Raw genomic sequence first — 22,832 nt, 5'->3', positions numbered from 1 at the left:
TAGTGATACACTCCTTCTTTCCTGCTCCTTTAATTTTCTTTGCAGTAAATATGATATGTTCACTGGGACCAAGAACCCTCCAAATCCCATCTACCACAAAATATGTGAAGGTCTAGCTAGAATGCTAGAGGTTAAGTTCTACATTTGTCAATAAATATTTAGCTAATTCAGAAAGAGCAACACAAACAGGAAGGACTGAAAAAAATCCTTCCTTGGTATGTCTCATTTAGTTTGGTGTTTGAGACTTCCATTTTCAGACCCAAGCTTGAAATTACCTGGGAACTTCTGGAATGCCTATTTCTGTGTTTTAAAAGTTGCTCTTTTTTCTTAATAGCATGTTGTGAGAGATTATATTTATAGGTAAGACAAAAGATTTTCAACTCTCTCAAATAGGAGAAGAAAAAACCTCTGATACTTTGGAATCTGCAGGAGCACACTACAGGCAGGGTTGTCAAGTAAAAGGGCAAAAGCACTACCAACTCACGTAAACAAAACAATTATTTCCTGTTTTGAAACAGAACAGTTAGAAGGCATGTTGAATTTGTTTCTTGCTGGCCTAAACAAGATAAAAAAGAAGATTTTACAGTTTTCCAATAGAATAAAACTTCATTACTTTCTGTGACGATTGTCCAAGAAATTCCTTAGTAAAAGCCCTGCCCAGCAATTTTCTGTGGCCATCTAAGAAAAGCTGACAAACTCTACTAATGCAGAATGTGTACCACTCCAGTCAACAAGTAGATTCTGTAAACTCACAAAATCCTACTGATATAATTAATTCATTATATAAAATTTTTCATCAAGGAGGGTTGAGTTGGAGATTAATTCAGTAAACTAGACATATTCAGAAGATGCATTCAAAGGTGTTTAGGGAGATGACTGCTACCATCGTGAGGCCAATATCATCTTTCAGAAGCTGTAATGACCAGTTAAATCAAATATGTTCAGTCCTTGGGGAGAGGAATTTCAGCTTCATACTGGGCAAAAACTCCAGGAATGTGATTATTCATCTCTTCTCAGCACATAGGAGGAGATGTGTTGAAGTACAGTGTCCAGATTAGGGCTCACAGCACAAGGGAGATAGCAACAAACAGGAGAGAGTTCAATGGCTGGCCACTAAGGGGAATGGAGCACTTGAAAGCCTGAGGGACTAATGTGAATTTCATGGTGCTTTGAAATTTTTAAGCAGATACAGAATTACATTAAAATCATTGTATGAAATCAACTTTGATAACAGTTCAGAAAAACTGTTAGTAGAGATATAATACATATATGTGCTTTGAAGTATGTGGGTACTACCTAAATAATTGTACAGAAAATGTATTAACTCTAACTTGAAAGCCAGAATCCTGTGGCACATCAGGACAACGATATAACAGGATTATGAATTTCCTAAAGTAATTCTCATGCAGAAATATGTGTGGTTGAAGTCTTCCTGCTTATGGTGGGTCTGACTGAGCAGGAATTTATTTCCCCATAGCAGCCCTCACAGTGCAGTGCTCTGCATTGGTAGCTAGAGGAGTGTTGACAACACACCCATGTTTTGGCTGCTGCTGAGCACAGCACTGTAACATCCCTTCTTCAGTCGAGATCCTGGGAAGGGACACAAGTAGGCCAGCTGACCCACGCTGACCAATATGACCCATACCATATGATGTCAACCCAGATATAAAAGCTGAGGCAAGGAGCAGGACCAGAAGCATTCCCTGTCTCTGATGGCTGCCTGCTGACAACCGTCACGTGTGCTGGAGCCCTGCTTCTCAGAGAAGTGGCGACCATCGCTGCTGATGGGAAGTAGAGATTAACTGCTGGATTCTGCTTCGTGTGCTTGCACGCTGCTTCTGCTTTCTTTTTTGCATCAATAGAAACTGCCTTATCACAACACATGATTTGTGTTGTTTTCTTTTCCCACCTTACTATCTGCCCTGTCCGGCTGGGAAGGGGAGGGATAGAGTGGCTGGGTGGGCACCTGGCATACAGCCAAGGTGAACCCACCACACTGCTAAACAGTGTTTCAGTGATATCTGATGTTACATTTGCAGTTACCATGGATCACTTATATACTGGAGACTGAACCAAAGGGTATGTTTACAAAATGAGTGGTGTACTATATTTTGTAATTTTTCATCTCAGAGCAGTGAAATTCCATTAGTACATTGGTTGCTGACATCATAAAAAAATGGGTTTTGATTCTGAATCAAATTTTTTAGTTTCTTTACACAAACTGCAACAGGTAAAGACCCACCACTAATAGATACAGGTACAGAAAGCTAAAAACAGTAATTCTGAAGGTCGATTTTTATTTAACTTTTAAATATTTGGCCAGAGAGTATGTGTTTCCTTTTCCTTCATTGAATTTTCTCTCGTTGTGAGAAATTTTTCTCTGTCTATATGGAAAATTGTCTTAGAATCTTAGATAGTATAAGTTGCCCTTGATTTATTAGTCTGTAGTGATTCATCCCACTTTTTTTTTCCCAGTAGTGATGTAAAACATTAAATGAAGAGGAACATATAATGATAAACATTAATTCCTTAAAAAATCAAGTAAATATTTTAACTGATATTAGGCACAGCTCAAAATGAGTCCAGATTCAGTATTTTTCAATACAGCTGTCTTCTGAGATGCTCAGGTTTGAAACTTAAGCCAAAATTTGTGAGAAATTAAAATTTTGGTTTCAATAAAATTAATCTTAATAAAAACAGCCAAATTCTACATCACTCTGCAAGATGTTTTCATCCCCACTGTGTTAACTGCATTTTTAATTTCAAGACCATTGCTTGCTTTTATTTTAATTGTATTTGTGAAAGCTCTAAGACAATCAGCTTTAAAATACCAAAACTGAGAGTGTCCTTTAACATGAGATGTTTTCTTACAACATGAAGACTTGTTTTGAGAGGCTACTCAGTGCAGCTTCTTGGACTAAGCGTATGGACATAGTTTGTGGGTGAATTGGTTTGCCATGTATCTTCAGTATTCTCTATATACGCCACAATTTTCATGCATCCAACTTAATTTTTATGTTGCTTAAGACCTTTATTCCTTTCCATCCTCTCTCTCTTTTTTTCTTTTTTTAATATAGAACCTTCTGTCTCTGAACAACTCAGGTTTGTAGGACAAGCAGAATACGTGTTCAGAATATGTGAATACATTCATATGTGTTCAGAATACCGCATATAGAACAGTGAAAAAATCACATACTTTTTTCCCTCTTTCTAAAACTCCTCACTTTTACAGACAGATACAAGGAGCTGGCCGGGTCCGTGTGATTTATTTGTGTATTACAAAAATATACAATTATGCAGAAAATACAAACACAGTTGTTTTAAAGCAAACCCCACTAACAGACATTTTAAATATCCCTTTACCCCTGCCCTTTGTTGTAACTGTGGAAATAAATAGTTATTATTTTCTATGAGAAGGGGAAAAAGACTGAACTAATAACAGCGCTTTCCCAAAGGTATCCTTATTCTTTTCTGGTAAACAGGCTGCTGACCCAAAGAAAATAAAGGAGTTATAAGGAGTAGAAATATTGGAGATTAAGTGCAATTGAATGTCCAGCTGCCAACTAGGTTTAACTCCATTCACCACCACTCTTTGGGCTCACAATCATGACACTTCTCCCAGCTGCTTATTGAATATTTCATCTGCATCTTCACCCTGGATAGGTGGTCTATAACAGACTTGCACCATGATATCTGTCTTGTTGGCATTTACCCTAATTCTTGCACATAAACACTTAAGACTATAATCATCATCTTTAAATTCTAGACAATCAAAATACTCCCAAAAGTACAGGCTACCCCTCCACCTCTTTGTCATTGTCTATCCCTTCTGAATACTTTATAGCCATTGCAGCACTCCAATTGTGTGAGTCATCCACCATGTTTCTGTGATGACAACGGTGTCACAGTTTTCCTACTGCACAACAGCTACCAGTTCCTCTTACTTTTTGCTGACGCTATGTGCATTGGCGTGGATGCACCTCAGTTGGACTATTGATGACACCATCTTTTGGGGGGAGAAGCCCTATTTTCCATGTAACCATCCTCAGGCACTTCCATGGTTGCTAACAAATCAATAGCCCTTGCATCTTAGTTGCTGCTTGGCTCTTCATTCCTTGACTCCACTGAAATGGCAGACTAAAGGACTTGTTAGCACACTGTCCCTCAAATATTGGTGTGCTGACCCCAGGCTTATCTCTAGGGAGCCTGGTTTTATCCCTTTGCCCCTTGAAATCTAGTTTCAAGCTCTCTCAATAAGCCCTGCTAAGTCCTATGCAAGGACATTTTTCCCTTTTCAGGAAGCATACTGCAGCTGTTGCCAGCACATCTGGTGTTATGTAAAAAACCCTATGGTCAAAAAACTTGAAATTCTGCTGATGACACAAGTATTGGAACCGCGTGTTGATCTACTGGCTATTTTTGTTTACTCCCTCATCATTCCTAGCATCTGGAAGGACAGAGGAGAACACTGTTTGTGCTCCTGATCCCTTAACCAGTTTGACATGTCTCTTGATTGCCCTCGGAATTCTTGCTACAACCTCATTGTTGTCTACCTGAAAAATCAATAATAGAAAATAATCCAAGGGCCATACCTGGGTAGGAAATTTTCTCTTCACATCTTTAACCTGGGCTCTGTATATCCAATATATCCAATATATATCTGTATATCCAATATGTATCTGTATATCTCAATATCCATCTGCATATTGGACCTTCAGAAGACAGTCTCCTTTTTTCCTTTTTGGAAGCAGTTTTGACATAGGGCATAGGCTGACTAAACCTCAGTGTCACCTTGGACTTTGATCAATCATTGCCCTTGTCATTGTTTGGCTCCACTTGCAGAGCCTTGTACCTACTATGCCAGGACACCTGGAAAGGCGAGGTAGTCACTGTGGAGACTTGCCTGCTGCATTGGGCAGGAACTTGTCACCACTGTCCTCTTCCCTTTAAGTAACTGTGTTCAGCCAGGCAAAGAGAGGATAAGGAATCCTCCATATTGTGTCCTGTCTGCCTGTTGGACCTGTCTCAGGGAAGCTGGGGTGCAATTATAGTAGTCTCTCACTCTCCCTGATAATCCTCAACCTACTCACCTCCTCCTGAAGATCTGTCACTAAGCAGAGGAGTTCCTCTATCTTGGATGAGCCTATTTAGCACAGGTTCTTAGGCCCCAAATCATCCCACTTTATTTTAGCCCTCAAATTTAAAAATGTATTGACTTATGCTTCATTTATGCTCAGTGGAGAGATTCAGCTGAAAAAAGTGATATCCCTATGCAGAATAAGCAAGGCAATCCTACATTATCCTCCAACATATATTTAAGATTCCTTCCTCCCACAGAGGTAGACTTACAGTTAGCCTTTGGTCTTAGCATTTGGCTGCCACATTCTGTCCTGTTTCCGAGAAGATAATTTGAAGGCTGCAGGAAGGCGGTAGAAGAATTTATTCTGCAACACACTTTGTTAAAAAACTGTGACTTGGTTGCGTGTTTTCATTGTTCAGTTGGTACTTTGATTCACTAGAAACTACCTATAGGAGGGAGGGACTTTGCCTTCCTGTAACTCAGCTGAGAGAAGTCTACCGGAGAGGTGTCAGGAGCAGATGAAGAAGAGTTGCAGAGTGAGTTGGAGTTTGCAGTGTAAGAAGAGATTAAGAGGGTCCAGACCTCGGGGGACCAGGACACAAGAGGACTGTGAAGAGTTTGTGAACCTAGGGATCCATTAGAAGTTACTGTAGCAAGGCTGATGGAAAAGATACATTTTACAAAGAAACAGGGAAATACAAGTACACAAAAAAAATTTGCTAATAAAATAAAAAATTCTCTATTTAAAAGTTTGCTATTCAATTTTTTTCTTAATAGTGCTAGTAATTTGAAGCCCCTTTGATATTCTTAGTGTTTTCACTTTAAGAAAATAGTGTAGGCACATCAAGCTTACATCTCTGATACAGACATCATAAAGCAACTTGGATTTAATACCAGAATGGTAAGTTGAGTCAAGGTGGACCAGCTTCTCCTCCTAGACATCTACTTCTATTTCTCAGATTGTTGTAGATGTTGCAATAGAGTATGAGCCTTTTTTAAGATAAATCAGATACTTAAAATACAGTATGATGTGTACTAGCCTTACAACTCACAAAGCAAAACCAAGACTTACTTAAGAAGATGATCAGGTATGTGTAGATATTTCCAACATGTTCTTCAGGATAATAATGAACTTTTTGCAGGAGATAATAACACTTACAATCACAGAATCATTAAGACTGGAAAAGACCTCCAAGATCATCAAGTTCAACCTTTGAATAGAACCATATCACAAAGTGCCTTGTCTGCTTGTTTTTTGAACACTTTCAGGGATGGTGATTCTGATGCTTCCCTGGGGAGCCTATTACAATGTTTAACTACTCTTCCAGTGAAGAAATATTTCCTAATATCCAATCTGAACTGCCCGTGGTGTAACTGGAGGCCTTTTCCCCTCATCCTATTGCTAGTTGCCTGGAAGAGGCCAACCCCCATCTCTCCACAACCTCCTTGCAGGTAGTTGTAGAGGGCAATAAGGTCCCCTCTCAGCCTTCTTTTCTCCAGGTTGAACAACCCCAGCTCCTTTAGCCACTCCCCACAGAATTTGTGTTCCACATCCTTCACTGGCTTTGTTACCCTTCCTCGGCTATTCATGAGAAGATGAAAAAATACTAAGTTCTGTGCAAATTATAAGTTGATTGGATGCTGCTAAGTAGTGAAGGAAATGGAAATTCTTAAAGCTTCTTATTCTTGTCAAGGTGTATTAAAGATTTGTGATATACAGACATGTCAGGGGAGAAGATTTGTCATGTCATGGACTACTATTGGAGCATTACAAGTTTAACCAATACTCTAATATTCACACAAAATTTTCAAGATTTAAAACTTAAATGTATATATGAAATTTATAGTAGCTTTTATGTGATAATAATAATAATATAATAATAATAATAATAAATAATAATAATAATAATAATAATAATAATAATAATAATAATAATAATTTCTCTATAAGTTGCATGTTCTGTTACATCATTTTATAATTATACCATGGCGTAAATTTGTAATATTAGCCCTAAAATTTTTTTTGTTAAGCTCTTGCTGAGACTTATTAAGAACCACTCAATATCAGGGAAAGATGATAAATTCAGAATACATTGCTTGTTTATTGTCGCCAATCTTTTAATAAAGATGTTTGTTGCACTGAGACTATTTATTTGATTAATATACTCCAGATCTTGGTGTAAGTTTTGTTCCTAGGCAGTATACTTGATTGTCCTTTGCCATTTTCTTTTCAATTTTAAAGTTTTCTTTAATCTTATAACATTTGTAAATGACTTCAGTGCACTGCAAAATCATATTAATCTATTTTTGAGAGTGAGCAAATTCTCTCATCCACATTGCATTATCCATTGACATAACAAAACAGTAAAAATGCAAAAGTAAAAGCTAAAATAATAAGGAAAAGGCACAGAAACCTGGGAACTTGCACAGATGCTCAAAAAAACCTCTTACTAAACTGGAGTACAGCTTATTCTTTCTGTCTCTTTTTTTTTTTCCCCCCACGTTTTCTTTGTGGCTGGGAGATAATGCCATTCATTTCTTTAAAAATCGTTGCTAATCTGATTTAATGGTTTTGTGATGAGCACATTTATGTTACCTTGCCTGACATTGATGTTAAAATCTTTTCTGTTTAGATTTTCACAAACTGAATTTCGTGTCTTCTCAGTCTCTGTAATAATATTAAAAGTATGTAAAATAGGCCAGAACCTTTTAGTCTTTGATGGATGTTTGGAACTGGGAAATGAGATATGACCTGGATGATACAGAGTAGAATTCAATAGAGTTAACGGAGCTGAAGATGTCTATTTTAAAGAACATTAAAGAACTTCCATGCCACATATTATGTTCTGATAAAAGATGAATGTTGGCTTTGCATCAGTCAGCACAGACTCACAAATAACAAGGCAGGTCTATGGAGCTCTGGCTCTTAACTGAGAGCTGTCAATATTAGTAGCTTCAACTGTTTGTTTTCTTTGTCTTTCAGATTTGGGGGGTGTGTGCATGTGATTTTAAAAACAACAAAAGCTGTTGTCTATATTTTATTTTATGATTGCATTATTATCTTAACACAGATACTTAAGTTTGATCTCTTCATATTTTGTTCCAGGAACAGTGATTATAAACTGATTGAGTGATCCTATTCATCACAAGTCAAGTTTTTCTAGTTTTGTGTCATAAGCAGTCTAAACAAGTTGCATAACAGTATCAAAGGTGCTTAGATCCATATCATACAGAAACTACTCAGATTTGTGATTAAGAGAAGAGGTCCTCTTTCTTATCTTGAGTATTCAAGATTCATTGTGAGCTTATTTATTCACTTCTAGACTCATTGGCTGAAATTTTCAGTTAGATGATGAAAGCTTGGATTTGTAAGAAACGGGATACTAATGTCTAGCTAGAAAATATATTCTGATATTAAGCTGTGATTTTGGGTGAAGGATCTACAACAAGCAAAAAAAAGTAGCTTACTTGTTCTTTTCACACTGTTATTCTAGACCCTCTTTTTCTTGTTTCAATATTCATTTCCCACTTACAAGTTTCTGTATTACTTTAGATGCTTGCAAGAACAATCATCACTATTGAGCCCAGAAAAGTTCTCTGAAAAACACCAGTAAATCAAAATGGTGGCTTTAAAAGCTACTTTGTACAGACGTTATAAGGTGCAGAAAGGAATAGAAAATAAGATATTTCTCATTACCAGGTCAGTACTGATTGTGGTAAGATGAAGTCACTTCCCATACAAGATTTTTGAGTTGTCCAATATTCTAATGCCATCTTGATTCCGATACCTCATCATCATTGTAATTCTTGCCTTTATCATCACTACACACAGGGTCATCTCATGATGACATAGCTAATTTAAACCTAGAACCTGGCTGATGGACATAAAGCTTGCGTTGGCCCACTATTTTTCTTTTTTAGTCTTTATAAGAATTTTTTTCCTGATTGTTAATGTCTCAGGATTAACTCTGAATCTAATTCTTACAATTATTTTAAAAAACTGTGCAATCTAACTGAAAAACTTGGAGATAATTATGACTTAAAATGTCCTTTTTTTCAAAAGTGAATTTACAAGAGGTTTGATATGGCTGAAAAATTAAATGTCAGCTAGACATGACTTATTTTTGTTTTGTGTAGTTATGTGTAGCAGTCTCCATCCATCCAATGGCAACACTGCTGATACATTTTTCTGCTGGTTTTACTTTTCCAATTCTCTCTCCCATCCTGTTGATGGGGGAGTTATTGGGTGGCTACATGGTGCTGAGTTTCCAGCTGGTGTTAAACCACAACTATTCTTAATTCACCTGTTGACTGACTGATGGTGATAAAAATCTTTAAACCAAGATTACACTTTAAACCTTGATTACAGATTGTCTCCTGTTCAGTAAAGGACCTTTTTTGATAGCTTATCATATCTTTCTGTCTCCTGCTAGAAGTAGGGGTTTGATGTAGTTTTAGCCTTTCTCTTCTGTAACTACTGCTTATGCTAGTATGGAATAGCCTATGGAATAGTTGCTGCACAAAATGAAAGTGTAGCACTTAACATCTCTGGTTTGATGTCGTGGATCAGCACAAGGTATTTTTTGTCTTTTGGAAAAAATGCAGGCTTATGTTAGTCTTTGATCCTGCAAGCACTCCCAAATAAGCTACTACAGGGTTTTAAGGCCTTTAAGGGTAAGCAGGTTGTTACAGGATTAGCATATAGATACGGATTTTCTGTGTTCGGAGGCTTATCTTTACTACTGCATGTTGTGCAGCAAGGGAAAATACCAGGGTAAGATCCAATCCAGTTAAGACCAAGATGTGGGTGCCAGGGCAGAAGAGTGACATGCCAATCTGTCAGAGACATATCAGCTTCATTGAAACTGTCCATCAGAAGAATCTAGGTTATCCTAAAAACTTTATAAAAATGCTAATTATTTTAAGATTTTTGGTAGAAACCAAATATTATAACAATTTATGCATACAATTGCTTTAAACATATGTATGAAGTCTCTGTGGAGAGTATTTCAACGTAAGAAAAATTTTGGGACTGTAGGTCTAGGAAGTATCCATTTTATGATGCATTCTGTAGGTTTTTTTCTACAGCTTAATAACCTATTTTATTTACTTTCTTGAATTCTCTTTCTCGCTCTCTTGCTGAGCTCAATATTTAGGTATTAGAAAAAAAATCTTAAAAGGCATTAATTATATTTATTCCTATCTCTTACATTATCAAGTTACGCTGACTTGAAGAAAGAACAGGCAAATGAGAAATTTAATTTAAATAGGTTTTATTAAAGTAACAATTACATTTAATTAGAAATTATTTTCTTTCCTGAATCACTTCCTTAAAAAAAACCGGTAAAACAAGTTCTCTGTCTACTCAAAGCATCTGGATTCCTTGGTCTGATTCAGTGTTCATTTTATATGCCAGGAATTTGTGAAGAATTCTATATATAATGAGTATCATGCTCTTTTCATTCATAACAAGATTGAAAGACTTGATTCAAAATGAATTTTAATGTGGTTCTTCAAAGCAAGTAATATGCTATTAACTGACGAGTAACTTGCTACATCAATTGGGATTTTATATAGTTAGACTAGTGAACAATGACACAATAGTTGTACTCACATTACATCAAGCTGTTCCACATTCACACTAGATATGTGCTGAATTAATCTGTTGCATTTTTTCTACCAGCAAATAATGATTACTTCAAAGTCATTACGAATTCAGCCTTTTCCTGACATTAGCTGTAGTTTCAGTGACATGGCTATTACCCTTGACAAAATTTGGTGTAAAACATCTCTCATTCAAACACCATTTGTTACCCTTGGGCTAGACTTGCATTCAGTACATGTCTGTAAAGGGGCAGGAGGTCAAATCTCAATGAATTAGCTGTCCTCTGCGAAAAAATAAGCCATCTAGAAAGATAATTTACCTTAATACAACTGCAAGATTTCTGCTTTTGTAAAGTTAGATTCTATTTGGACTGTATACTACTGAAAGACCTGCTTATAAAACATGTTTGCACTTTTTTATATTTCCTGGATTTTCTCCAAGTACTAATTAGTGCAAACTGATCACTGTGTGACACTGTCTCTGACGCAAAATAGTGTAGTCTCCACAATAGTACTGAAGTTCGCAGCCTGAACTGCATTTTATTCCTCTGCTTTCACCAATGTTACAGTGTGAAATTTTGTTTGGGAAAATATAATCTCTTGATTTTATAAATCATCTCTTCGTGTACCAAATGAAATCAAATGTCTTTGAAGCCACTTTGTGTTAGAAAATACTGTGGTTTTACACTCTGATTGTAATCCTGTCAATGAATTTAAACGACTGGCTCATACTGGAATTCTATGCACCTGGTTAAGTAGTCCTCATGAAAAATATAGATATATCTAGACTGTGGATTACTTCCTAGCTCAAAAGGCTGATTTTATGGTGTGGCTGTGGCTGTGCCTGATTCTTTCTCTGAAACACCTGGCTGACAGTTCAAAAAAGAGTTTGTTGCTTTCATAAAACTTGAGTATGTGCCATAATTTCTTTCTTGGTGGCTTGCTTTCACAATGGGTAGGAGTCATCTACAATTCTATACGGGGAGAGGCTCAGACTGATTGTGTTCAGTGATGACATTACATCTGGGTCCTCAATCTGGAGCTTCAATCCCCATGTCACCCTGTTACAGCCTGGTTAGCAGCTACAAGGAGGTTCTTTAAATGGATACTACTAAGATGAGATTAAGGCATTAAATCCAAACGTTAAAGTCTCAAACAGGAAATGAACTTTGTTTTTATCAATAAGTAAATGGTAAAAACAAGGGAAGGTGGGGGAGAAGAGGGAAAAATAAGGAAAGGGAAAAGCTACAAAATTAAATTACAAAAGGATTACCACCACCAGTAAGGGTATAAACCAGGTGCATACGACCTCAGGCAGTCAACAGGAGGACTGTTGAACAGAGGTAGGTGGTGAGCAGGGTGGATGGGTAGGCGGGACAGCAGCAGGCAGGAGAGATGGACTAAAGCAGGCGCAGGGCTCAGCAGCCAACACTGGACCCTGAGTTGAATCCAACCAAGCTGGAGGTGAGCAGGAGAGGTGAGCCAGGTGAGATGGAGTCAGGTGTGATGGAACGAGGAGTGGGGCCAAGACCGGAGCAGACTGGAATACTGGAACCTGGACGTTGAACACCACATGTCCTGGGCCCAAATAAAACTGAACTCCAGCTGTCTTGGCCCCCGCAAAACAAAAGACCACCAGCAAAAAACTCTCTCTTGGTGATGCTGGGCGCAGTCTTAAATACCCCATGGCTGACGCTCATTGACCAGCTTGCCTCCGGGCAGACTCCTCCACACTGCCAATTGGTTAGACCATCGGTATCTGGGCAGGCTGGCTCTGCCAAGGAGGGAAAATGTAACTTTTCTCTGCTGTAGACTCTCCAGGGGTGCTAGCAAGTAGTCTAAAAATGTCCTCTCAGGACAATGAAGACAGCTTTGCCAGGAGTTAAAGACAGAGTCTGCCATTTTGTTCACCAAACTGGTCAGTGTGGAAACAACAAAAAGAGTAAGAGATGAAACTGTCTCTTACACACCCCTCAGTGCTGTTGATCATGTTATGTTAGGAGGGCTTTGGAGAACAGTTCTCCAGAGGCCCTTTTCTTCCCACTTGCTTGCACAGGCTCACATTCAGTTATCCGAGCCAACCTCGTGTGAAGGCACACATAATAATTAAAACGGGAGATCAGTTCTTGCCAACTGTCTTCTTTCAGCCTGGCTCCAGCAGATATGAAAGGAAAACACCTATCCAATCAAGCCTGGTCTTCTGTTCACTGAGCAAGAGATCTAGCTACTGGAGCGTTGGTAAAGCATGTGGTCTTACCTCCTTTGGGCACATTTTAAAGGAAAAGAGTTTGTTTTTCTAAGTTTTCTATGGAGACACTAAGGCCTTCTCTATGGAAGGTGCCATCCCTGTGCTTTTGAATCCTTGGCTAACATAAGCTTCTGCTGGGCTCCTAATGACCTGCACCCTGCCTCAGCTTTGACCAAGAGGTGACTAAAGACATGTATCTTTGTCCAGAAATTTCTGCTGACTCTCAGCAGTTTTTTTGCAGATTACTCTTTAATATGACTATCTTTTCCCCAGTCATGAAGACAGGATAAGTGGCTTGCCCAATGAATCTGAGTCACAGCCTTCCTTCATGTGAACTGTGACAACAGTCACTTTTTAAAACTAACCACAAAGGATCTATATGTCTTTTTCACGTTTGAGGCTTTAGCACTTGACTTACAATGTATAATGACTTCTTTCAGACTCATTAAAATCAAAGTAATGTTGTGGAAAATTGGTGAATTCCCTTGACAGAAACCACATCTTCATTCCCTGATTTTTGACTATTTCGATGAAATTAAGATAAAAGTCCAAGTTGTTTTAAAAAAAAATATTGCACCTCATCTAACACCAAAAATTTACAACTTTAACTCCAGTTTCACAGAATCACAGAATCAAATAGGTTGGAAGAGACCTCTGAGATTGAGTCCAACCTATGATCCAACACCACCTTGTCAACTAGACCATGGCACTAAGTGCCACATCCAACCTTTTCTTAAACACCTCCAGGGATGGTGACTCCACCACCTCCCTGGGTAGCCTTCCTGGGCAGCCCATTTTAGTGCCCAATCACTCTCTTTGTGAAAAACTTCTTCCTGATGTCCAACCTAAACCTCCCCTGGTGCAGCTTAAGACTGTGCCCTCTTGTCCTGTCTCTGGCTGCCTGGGAGAAGAGACCAACGCCCACCTGGCTACAACCTCCTTTCAGGGAGTTGTAGAGAGTGATGAGGTCTCCCCTGAGCCTCCTCTTCTCCAGGCTAAACAGCCCCGGCTCCCTCATCTGCTCCTCATAGGACTTGTGCTCTTCACCAGCTTTGTTGCCCTTCTTTGGACATGCAGCTCAAAATCCTTCCTAAACTGAGGGGCCTAGAATTGGACGCAATACTCGAGGTGTGGCCTTATGTAAATTACATTAATATTAAAGTAAACTGAAAGAGTCATAGAAACTTGAAAATCAGGGTTCCTAGTGGAACCTGCAGCTTTTCTACAATGTTTTTAATCAGATTTAATTGTTGTCAGCTGTGTGATCTATGAAGGTCTTACCTTTATGAGAGGCTTGTAGGTGTGAGTTTTGCTGTTGTTGCTATTTTGGAGCTAGAAATAGTTAGATGTAATTAAGGATCTGCAGGTAAGGGGAGATTTTATATTCACTGAAAGAGGCGTACCAGGAATTCATGTGGTGTGACATAATTTTATCCATTAGGATAAGAAGCTTATATTATTTTGCTGTAATCACCTCCACATGAAAAAAGCTAGATACTGATTGACTGTAAGAATGTACATGGCCCAGTTGATGAGCAGTGAGTGCATTTGCTTCTGCAATGTTCTCTAATAATATTTAAATTTCCTACCCCATACAAATGGAATGCATTTAGTTTTTAAAAAAGCAGTGTGAAGATTTTTTGATTTCAGACTAAAATGTCATAAAAATCATGTCTTCTCATATGTAAATATACATATAATATACACTTGTATCAAGCCAAAGACATGATTAGAAGAAACACTGGCTGAGCAGTAAATAATAATATAAGGGAAACATATTTATCTGTAAGCATAGAAGAAATGTTGAAGTGAGGTTATATATGTTGATTTTTGGAAAAACATTTGTTAAAACATAAAGAGGGATTTTTCCAGAAATGATTGGTATAAGATTTCACAAGTCTGTAGAACTGACAGACAAAAAATCGTGTAGATTAACCAATAACAAACAAGACATAACAACAGCCAATATGTTTGAAGGTCAGGAGCTTGCTTGTGGTTTTTAGGTGACTGTCATGTGATAAAAGATGATCGGAGTCACCATCCCCTTTCTCCAGTGGAAGATAGGAGTAAAGGAAGCACGTAGACATAGTGGGACCAAACATGCAGGCAGTTAGGCAGTGCCTGCATATTCTTTTCCCTTGCACCCAAGCAGACAGGTGCCTTAGGCACCTTTCTACTCTGATTAAGCCTTGAGTCATTTCTGACTTCAGGGTAATGCATGCTGAGCATGCTGATTGTCGTTAGCTGACTTCAGAGGGTACCGACTCCTTTAGATCTTTTTCTGTGGTGTCTACCTCTTTTGTACAGAGAGCCTAAGCAAATTCCACTGGAAGGGTGAATTGCCTATAAGTCACAGATATATAACTTCCAGTACTTTGATACATAACTTCTGGATAACTAAACTTTTATGGGAACTGGCCTACTTTTCATACTGACCTTGTTAGGAGTTTTTCCTGAAAGTTTTGTACTGCAACCCTGGAAGTGCCGTCAGAATATAAAGTATTACAGCGATAAAATGTGCATCATAATTTATATGCCACCAGAAAATCAGGGTTTAAATGGTTGATGGCTCCTATTCCTATCTGATGTCTACTTGTGTATTGGATTTCTGTGGCCAGGTTTTGGTAGCAGGGGGGCTACAGGTGTGGCTTCTGTGAGAAGCTGCCAGAAGCTTCCCCCTTGTCTGGTAGAGCCTCTGTCAGCTGGCTCCAGGATGGACCTGCTGCTGGCCAAGGCCAAGCCAATCAGGAATAATGGTAACACCTCTGTGATAGCATATTTAAGAAGGAAAAAAATGTTGTTACATATAAAAAATTGCAGCCCAAGAAAAGCAGAGTGAGAACAACGATGCAGAAACCAAGGTCAGTGGAGAAGGAAAGGGAGGAGGTGCTCCAGGTGCCAGATCTGAGTTTTCCCTGCAGCCTGTGGAAGTCCATGAGGGAGCAGAGATCCACCTGCAGACCCTGGAGGAGCCCAAGCCGGAGCGGGTGGCTGCCTGAAGGAGGCTGTGAACCCATGGGAGGCCCATGCTGGAGCAGGGTCTTGACAGGGACCTGCTGACCTGTGGGGAGAGGAGCATATGCTGGAGCAGGTTTCCTGGTAGAACTTGTGGCCCTGTGGGGGACCCACACTGGAGCAGCCTGTGCCTGAAGGACTGACCCTGGGTAGAAGACCCACGTGGCAGCAGTTTGTGAAGAACTGTTGCCTGTGGGATGGACTCATGCTGAAGAAGTTTGTGAAGGACTGTCTCCTGTGGGAGGGACCCCACAGGGAGCAGAGGAAGGACTCCTCTGTCGCAGGGTATCTATCGTGTTGTTAGGTTTGGTCGGTAGAAAAAGCACGCACACCCACAGAGAGTTGAGACAAGAGTTGTCTGCCGCGTAAGTGCAGCAGCCTCCTTTATTGAGGCAGCTAACCCACATTTTCCTACATGCTTTCTGTAAACATAATTTTTACAAAACACCAGAGTACTAACACCTGCAGTTGTGAACACAGTCAGCATCTCTGTCCTTGCACATTCCATCCTGCTTATCATCTTCTCAAGACTGCTCTGTTTATGGGAACGGTTAATTAGCTTCACTGCTCTCATGGGAACAGCCTTATACCATCCAATATTTTAAGCTCGTCAACTTCTAGGGGCTCAGCAGACCTGCTGCCTTTCCCCACACTCCTCTCTCTGAGCAGTGGCAGAAACAACCTTTAATGAACTGACCGTAACCCCCATTTCCTGTCTCCCTGTGCTGCTGGCAGGGGGAGGAGGTAGAACTTGGGAAGGAGGGAGGGATAGGGAGAAGGTGTATTTGAGATTTATTTTACTTCTCATTCTCCTGCTCTGATTCTGGTAGTAATAAATTTTATTAATATCCCCACACTGAGTCTGTTTTGCCCGTGATGGTAATCAGTGAGTGATCTCTCCTGGTCATTGTCTCAACTTATGAATCCTTTGTTATATTTTCTCTTCTCTGTCCAGTTGCAGAGGGGAGTGATAGAATGGGTTTGATGGGTACCTGAAGTTCAGCCAGTGTCAACCTACTACAGCTGGTAAGACAGAAAAGAATTTCTGATCTGGGAAAAAAACCCAGAGGGACCCCAGAAAAGAAAAAAGACTTTGAAACGTGACAAAAGACTTGACAAAACCATGACTGACTTGTCTTGTAGTGGTAATAGCCCTGGCATGAGTAGGAGGTTGGGCAAGAAGACACCCAGAAGTCCATTCCAACTCAAAGCATGGTGGTTGTCCTTTGAGGTATTCTTGAATACAGTCTAAGCATGAGACTGAGCTAGTTCTCAATCATGAACCATGACATGTCTGAATTTGAACAGACCTGTGCTTGACTGAGAGTATAAACTTAACTTACAGAATGGCTGTAACAAGTACCACTTGTTACTGTCTGTAATCAAACTGCACTATCTCACCCTTAATGAGGTTGTGGCAGAAGAATGAGATATGCTCGTGTAAATGTATCAGGAAAAAATCAGTACCACTCTAAAGTAGGTCCATTAATAAATGAGATGGAGAATTAAATTACTAATGACTTTGAAATGGCTGAGATAAAGAAATTCCATGCCAAAGCTACCTTTAATGAGAAAAATAAAGTTAGATCAATTAGGAGTGGTGGAAAACACCACATAACTGTGAATTCAGTATGAGAGAACAGCTAAGGAAAAAAAATTTTGAACATGACTGCTACCACCCAATAAAATGGGACACTCTCTAGTGTACCTGCAATACTAAAACACCTCTTATCCTCTGCACTGGTTAGTACTGGGACTGTATTGTCCAAAAGCATCTTAAACTGTTAATTTCATCAAAAGAAATCACTTAACACTGCCTTGGCCTCTAGATTGTCTCACTCATGATTTTTCTCTTGTTCATGTTGCCCTCCTTGTTTTGATAGAAGTATTTGCACTGCCTTATGTCTAAATGCATTTTTGCAGTTTTCTACTGGGACAAATTATTTCTACAGAGTAATGAGGCTTATTAGCTTGTGTGAAGGTAATTCAACTGTGTTACCTCCATTAAACAGACTAATTCTTCAGCTCAGGTATGTCTTCATGATACAGCATTCATTGTGCTGTTAGATTTACTCTAGATGTTAAGCTGAAGATTTCTTAGTGTCACTGGAGCTGGTACAGACGGCCATCCTTGGTCTTAGGGTTTCTTCTAGATGTTTCCTCCATATTATGCCTTTCATTCTCCGCTTTCCTACTCAGATCATTAAATGCTACCTGAGTGATTGTCCCAGTCACACTCTCCTACCTTTCATATACCATTTTTAATTCTCTCTTCTTTTTGAGGACTGTGGTACATTAGGAAGGCTCATTTGAAAATGAAATGCCCATCTTTTTAATCATATTTTTCATGTTCATAAAAAATATAAAATGCATTGGACTAATGTAATCTTGAAACGATTACCCTGAGAGGTGTGAATTATGTCTCTTTATTGAGAGTTTCCTGTTTTAATATCAAGGTGATTAATGATTGTAAGGGTGAGAAATTTAGCAGAAGCATTTGGATGATAGATTATTTTATAGTCATCAATTTTTGTTGCTGAAAGGTTGAACTATTATTTATGCAAATGTGAATGCTTTCAAGCTGCTTTTCTGGTAACTATATTACTTCTGGTTTTTTATGTAAATAAATTGAATGATGAAAACCAGAAATGTTAAGGCCAACAGAGACAATTATACTTTTCTACAGTAGAAGCAGAAGTAGAATAAATATTAACTTTGTTACTGTATTTAGCAGTACGCTGAACTCAAGGTTTTTAATTTACAAGGATCTTTTACACTATTCTAATTCTACCACAGAGGCGTTCCAATGAAAGCAGGGAGTCATAAATCAGAAGCAAAGAATGATCTTTACTAGAAGAAGATTTAAAAGAAAAAAATTGAAGAAACAAACAAAAAAAAAGGGCAGCCAAGAGGAGCCTCATTTTTCTGACTCACAGATAATTTGTTTTGTTTCTAAGACACTTTCTGAGACATATTCATTAGCCATTCCTCATCTGGTGTTCCTGCTCCATTTCATCTCCCTCAGAAGCACTACTATTTCATACCAAGACATGGTTACTGGTTAGGGAGGGAAGATCAGAAGATGAGAGACTACAAACATTGTCTTTCTGCTTGCAGATTTGGGGAGACAATGCCAGATGGTGAGGGAGCCTTTCCTTGGAAATTCAGTGTTGGATAAAAGGACAAACACAGTACCAAATACTGAGAATTATCTGGAACTATAACAGAAAAAGAAATGGTTTTCCAGTTGCTTTATAAAAAATAGCGTGATTTTCTGCATATGAATTTCAGTAACTTCCTTGTGAATTCAAAGCTCTTATGCACTCCATACTTTGTTGAGTATTCAGACAACCTATAAAAATTGGTTGAATATCTCAAATCAAGAATAGCACCTAGAGATGTCATTAATAAAACATTTTCTATCTGACGTAAGATCTAATGAAATCTAGTGAATGATAGAGAATGATCAGTAAAAGGTCAGACAAAACTTGGAAAATGTTACGCACATTATTTTGGCTTCTCATTTACATTATAATTGTTCTGTGAATTTACATTCTTCTTTACAATTGCTTTACATTAAAGTGATGACATAAAGTAGCCTTCATATAAATGAAAAAATGGCATGTACTCTGTAACCTATTGTTGAAAATATTGCTAATATAATGATGCCAGGGAAGGAAGTCTAAGGAAAATGACAATCAGATCCTTACTGGGTCTGACAGAAATCTAAGAAACATGAGGGTTTCTAAAAATGAATATCCCAAATTTGACAGAAACACTCTTATATTCTCCTTGAAGGAGTAAAGATTGGTAGAATATTCCTAGGAAAAATCCTTAAATACCAAAATGAGGGTCAGCACAGAAAATTGTAAACTCTATCTGCCTTTTCAGTCAATTCACCTTGTCTGAAGAATTATGTTGAATCTTGTGCATCACCTGAATCATATTATAGCATGTTTGGAACAAACCTGTTAATAATCATTTAACTATGTAAATGTTCTATTCACTGAAGAAAGAGTAAATCATGTTAAAAACACAGTGAAAGTACTGCTTGAAGTCTTGCAAGAAGCATATTGACCCTGTAACTCCCATTCTAAAGGAAGATTGCTATGCACAGCAAAGAAACACTTTGAAGTTTCCTTGCAATACGTATTAAAAATATTTTTCATAATACTTAACTGCATACAAGTTGCTGAAAATTCAAGTTTTTTATTTCTTTAGCAGATTTGACAGCAAGAACAGGCGAAAAAAATTTTGTCACCGTTTTCAAAATATCAGACAAAAAATTAATTTTAGTTTTATGTTTACTTAGATTTCAAAGATAAGAGAGGGGTAGGAATATACTTACTCATGTAAATCAAATGTACTCATCTGCATTCATACTAATGAAGTATATTACTAAAACCACACTGGCTTTCTGTAAAATTATCTATTTCAGAGATCCTATTAAGGATCTCTAGTATTATTTCACAAACACAGAAGTTTGTATTAAATGATCATCCTCACTGGTGTTTCTTTGGAGATTTAATGCAGTAAAGATATACTAACGCTGCTAATGCTTTTTTTTTTAAATGTGAGAAGAAGCTCATGCAAATTCATTTATTTATGTTGGTATCTATCAAGCCATCAAGCAAAAATTCCTTGCTGAAGTTCCTTTTTTTAAAGTTATTGCTCACATATTATGCAACTACTGAAGTGAAAAACCCAGGGGTTTTTTATTTTTTTTTTCTCAGACAACAAATTTCAGTTTCAGAATGTGACTGATCCTACATACTGAATGATAAAAAGGTAAAAAAACCTTTCAATCGCCATGATGTAATTGTACACGCAAATAATTTTTGAAATGACAAAAACTTAAATAAAGATTTATTTTGCTATCTAGAGATTTATTTTGCTGTCTAGTGTATTTGTTGTCACAATACCACATGCAGCACAGTGCCAGCATACTGCAATACTACAATCCAGAGCTGAAGTAATACTGTCACTTTGTTATTTTGTACAAATATTTTAAAAGTCTTAGTCTTTTCAGTACAGTTTCACTTTAATTCCTGCTCATTCACACTATGTACCACTGCAAGGTTGATTTTTGAAATTCATCCAATAATGATTTAGGCCTGGCTTTAGAATGACTGTAATTGATTGCAATCATACAGTACAGCTGTTTACAGGGGGAAAAAAGTAACAAACAAAAAAAATACTCACTTGCAAAAAAAGAGTGATTTAAGATTTAATTGAGAGCTGGAGCAATTCTAATTATATTAAAATTTCTCCACCTGTTTGTCTAATGGAAAAGAAGTTAAAAATTTGCTTGTAATTCAAATTAATTTACATTGTGATTCAGAATATTCAATTTTATATTTTATATATTCAAAAATATTCAACATTAGGTATTATACAGAGCAGGGTAGAGTTTATAACTTGAGACACTTAGATATAGTTGTCTGCATGCAAATATATGTATGTTTAGCTGGGCCAAACAGGCCAGTCCCATGCATATGTTGTGCACTGCTGGGTATTGCAAGTAGCACAAGGTGGCTTTTTTCTTGGCAATTGAAGTTCAAGCATGTCCAGTTCAATTAATGTGTCCTAGGTAATGGCTCAGCTGTCCAGAGCCACCAGATATCTGTTTTAGGGTGAGATTAATAGCTCTATGGGTCTCAATTCAGTTACTAAATACAAATATCTAGTGTAATCTGGGATGTCATAGAGAATGAGACATCATCTTACAGCTGCAGATATACCTTGGGGTATACAGGAAACTCTGTGGACAGAAGGGACATGTTAAGACATTTTAAACAGCACTAGAAGCTTATGTGTGGGCAATTTAATTAAGCTTGTGGGCTCCATCTACTGCATTGACAAGATGCTTGATTTAGTTGCCTATGCATAGAAGATTTAGGGGTGAGACTTTTTTACCTAAATATAGGTTGTCTGCGTTACAAGATGCCCTAAGGTACATCTCCAGACCTCTGGATACTTCTCTGTGAGGTATGCTTTCAGAGTCATCACCAGGAGGATATTCAATGCACACAAAGGTATCTCAACTGACACTGGATGCTACATTGAGATAATTTAATTGAGACCTTAATGGCATTTGAGACATCCTAAGCATTCACATTAAACTGACAAATATGACAGGAGAAGCAGGAGAGACTCACCCTTAGAGAACAGCAGCTAGAGGCCAGCTGGGATGGCTTTTCACTGGTGCTGGAAGTGTTGCTTTAGATCCCTGATGAAAATGCCAGATATCACTAGTTATAATGAATATTTTTGCACTTAGCTCTCAGGTAAAAACCTATATATAGATGCTTAAACACAGGTGTCTTCCCTTTGTGATATGAATTCTGTCAAAAAGGAAGTCTGAAAATGTCTATAATAAAAATGACTGAAAGATTATTGATATTTTGAGACTGGGAATGTGATTCTGTAACTCTATACCCTACCACTGTAGCTTAGAATGGAAATTTGTAGGCATTAGAGTTATTTTAAAAATTTGCCCCAAAAATATTATGCTAGTCTCTTTTAAAATTATTTCCATCCAATTTGCAGTGTTCGTGCACATTTGTGTCTCTTTATTCTACTGTAGCATTACTTGTAATTTATTTGTCTGCAAAATAAAGCCAAGATCTCTCTTCCTTTGAAATGTTTGGTTATATCTGAAAGCTAACTCTAAATTAATACATGTTAAATCTCTCTGGCTCCTTTCAGCCTAGTATTATGTTTCCCAAGATCCTGTAGGTACAGTTAGTCTAGCTCACCGAAGACAAATTGCGGGTCTCCTTGCGATGTTCTATGTAAGGATCAAAGCTGAAGGAAGTATAAAATGGTATACAAAGGTTTTTTACTGCACGTCCACAGATGTAATATTTTTTGTATTTTCTCAGT

Source organism: Manacus vitellinus, unplaced genomic scaffold (genome assembly GCF_001715985.3).
Source record: "Manacus vitellinus isolate BGI_N305 unplaced genomic scaffold, ASM171598v3 scaffold_2_pilon, whole genome shotgun sequence".
Classification (NCBI taxonomy): Eukaryota; Metazoa; Chordata; class Aves; order Passeriformes; family Pipridae; genus Manacus; species Manacus vitellinus.
The sequence above is the reverse complement of the archived record's forward strand: the minus strand, read 5'-3'. Positions refer to the sequence as shown.